This window comes from Macadamia integrifolia, unplaced genomic scaffold (genome assembly GCF_013358625.1).
Source record: "Macadamia integrifolia cultivar HAES 741 unplaced genomic scaffold, SCU_Mint_v3 scaffold46, whole genome shotgun sequence".
In the NCBI taxonomy this organism is placed as follows: Eukaryota; Viridiplantae; Streptophyta; class Magnoliopsida; order Proteales; family Proteaceae; genus Macadamia; species Macadamia integrifolia.
In genome coordinates this window covers 66,523-69,880 of record NW_024870459.1, presented here as the reverse complement: position 1 = coordinate 69,880, position 3,358 = coordinate 66,523, and positions in this window count along the sequence as shown.

Below are 3,358 nucleotides of genomic sequence, written 5' to 3'. Positions count from 1 at the left end.
GGGGGATGTGTTTCATATTTCACCTTCAAAATATCCAATTTGGGGACATTAGTTGTTTCCCCATTATAGAGAGTCTGAAGCCATTATATCTTTGTCAATTTCGAATTGAGAGCGGTTTTATGGCAAGCTTGTGCATATAATTTTAATGGTTGGACCACCTAGTTTTGTGACATGGGAAGTGAGATGAAACTGAAATTTTATTAAAAGGAAAATCGAAAGTTCCCTATTCACATGTTAATTTTTAATCCAACAACTACACTACCAAGAAAGTGGATGAATTGTGGTCAACTGTTTAGTGAAGTTGGTTGGCACATAGTGTAGTAGTGCATTTGCACCTGTGAAATCTCGGGTTCGGGACTCCCATTTCATATCTAATGCCCAACCCTTGTATCCCTCTACTTTGTTAAAAAAAAAAAAAAAAGGAATAGAAGAAAGTGGACACCATTGCAATGCATGTACTCTACTAAAAAAGTCCATTTCTTTTAATGTTTTTTTGGTAAACAAAGAAAGGCAGAGATTGAATTGAGTTTGGTATATGTAATGTGGTCATTTCAAATTGTTTCAAAGATATCAAATGATTAGAATTGTTAGACCAACTTTTCATGTAGCACAATTCAACGAATCAAATATAAATACTAGCAACTTGTCCATGAGCCTTGTTGCCTTTCATAATTTGATTGGATTCCTCTACCTTCGAGTAAGACAAGGAGTAGAGGACATTGGAGGAAAAAAAGTATTCACCACTTTATTTTATTTTACGGAAAAAGGTTTTTGACCAAGTGGTGTAAGAAAGCACACTAATGATGTAAGACTCACACACACTAGAGGGGAAAGGCCGAGGGAGAAATATAGAGTCGATCATTAGATTTTCCACACTCTTGGCATCTACTCTACAAATAGAGACTGCAACCAGTGTGCTATGCACTTGATCCACACAAAATAATCTCATATTCTCATACATCGGGGTGCAATTAGGTCAGTTTATAAAAGGAAGAGAGAGAACGTTAACATACCCTCCCCTTGTGAATCTTAACGAATCTTTTACTTTATTTTATTTATGTTGAAAGATGAATGAATCCACCTCCACAAAATAGGAAAGGGAAAGGAATCTTCTATATAATTTTATTTTTTTTTCAAGTAATGACAATCTTTTATATAGTTGATTATACATAGGCATGTCACTTAAACCTTTTAATAGTTCTTTCGGAATTGTAGTTCTTTCTGTCCTTTTTATTAAAAAAAAAAAAATTTTAACCTTTTTATAGTGGAAAGATTTATTATGGGTGGGCAGAGAGCACATTGCCTTTTACAGTGGAAAGGTATCTTGGAGATCCCATGCGACAAAGACATTTTTGGACGTGATGGGGTCCACCAAACCGCTTTATCTTTTTCCATGTAGTCCGACTCGTGCAAAAAATTTGCCAATAGGGGCACTTGATGGAATTAAAAAATTTGCTCTACCCACAAGAGAAACCTCGCAATGATGGACTGAATCCTGATGGCTTCTTCGATGTGTAGCTGAGGCACCCCTTTTCTTTGTCCCTGTGCTGGGCGCCCAATTTCCCACCGGCCGAGCATAGTGCTGGGCCCACCTTGTTACCAATCGTTTACAGCTTGTTTTTAGTTTGTTCAACCAGTTTATGATTCGATTAGCTTGTTTTTAGCCCAATTAATCCAATTAACCCATTTATAGTTTGTTTATAAGTAATAACACAATTAGCATAAATCCGATTATGAACCAGTGACTAACCAATCAAATGCAAATGTGTCTATTCATGGTCATGAGATTCGATTAACTAAACGATATGGGCCTTAAATATAGGAAAAATATCCTCTCCAACACCACCGACCCTCCAACGATCCATCAAAGAGTTGAAAATGTTTTGACACATATCCCCAGGTGTTGACAGGTGTCAGGATGCGTAGCCAAACCCTCTCAACCCTTTGATGAATTGTTTGAGGGTGCAGTCATTGGAGAGGAGTCAAATCCTTAAATATATGGGATTGATCAGAGACGATCATGATTTTAGGAGTCAATATAGAATTGGCCAACGTGGCTAATTCGTATCAATATTGGATCAGCCTTTTCAGCCAAATCGATAGAGCCCCATGATAGATATCGAACTGATTTTTGACCAATATGAATTAGTCAGTATGACACGAATGGTGTTCTATATCACTCCCTCATGGGGTTCTTCTCACAGTTTCTTCATGATACACCTAGGCATATTTAGCTTTGCAATGTGATCCTTGCTGATTCACACGAGATTCTAAGTACATATGCTATTCGGGTCAAAACGTAAACTTATAATGTTTATTATGATTGTTGGACTCTCGGCATTTAGGAGGAAAAAAGTCGTCTGCAATTTTGATCTCATACAATTCCGTGTAATACCACATTCAGGCGGTGACACGTGTATTAATACCAATACAATGGTCCAGATCTGATTTAAATGCTTCTTCACTGATTTAATGTTTTATTAGTTGTATCAGATCTGGACCATTGTATTGATATCAATACATGTATCACCGTCTGAAAATGATATTGTATGAGATTATACGAAATCGAAATTATAGACGATTCCAACCCCATTTAGGATGAAGTACTCTGATATCAAGAAATAAATCCAATGACTCGATCAAAAAGTAAACAACTTAAACAACCTGACCTTTTTCTTTTTTCATGATAGAACCAGCATGACTGATAGCATTTGAGGGTGCAATTAGATGGTTGACTGTATTTGAGGCGTGCTCAGATCAGATGCTGTCAGTCATCCAATGCACATTAGATGCACCAACAAGTTGGAGAGGAGCATATTGCATAAGCAATTAAGGAAACATCAGAATTAAATTAAACATTGCCACCAAACATTTAAAAAAAAAAAAAGATCCAACTCCTCTTTGAGCGGTGATTGCCGAAGTCAACTTGTAACTACTTGAGTGTCATCCACACATATCTAAGCAATGATTCAACTAGAACACAGACGTCAAGTCGAGAACTATTGAATTACCACTTGAACACTGTCAAACGTCCAAACAACCATGGACAACACAGGACGGTCACCGCCTAAGAGAGCATCCTGAGATTGCTACACAAAGTAAGGAAAACATCACGCGCACCACATCCCATCGTCAAAAGCAGCATAGGTGGTCGTGGAAGAGGCGTAGTGGCACTGACATGCCTATTCGAGCCCTTCTATGTTTTTTGTCATTAAGTGTAAGTAGGGGTGTCGATTTCTAAATCGAACCGGTAAAACCGGTCAAATCAAATCGATAACAATACGGATCGGATCGAATCGAATCAAAACCTTATTGGTTTGGTTCGGTTTGAAATATTACAACTCTAAAATCAAATCGA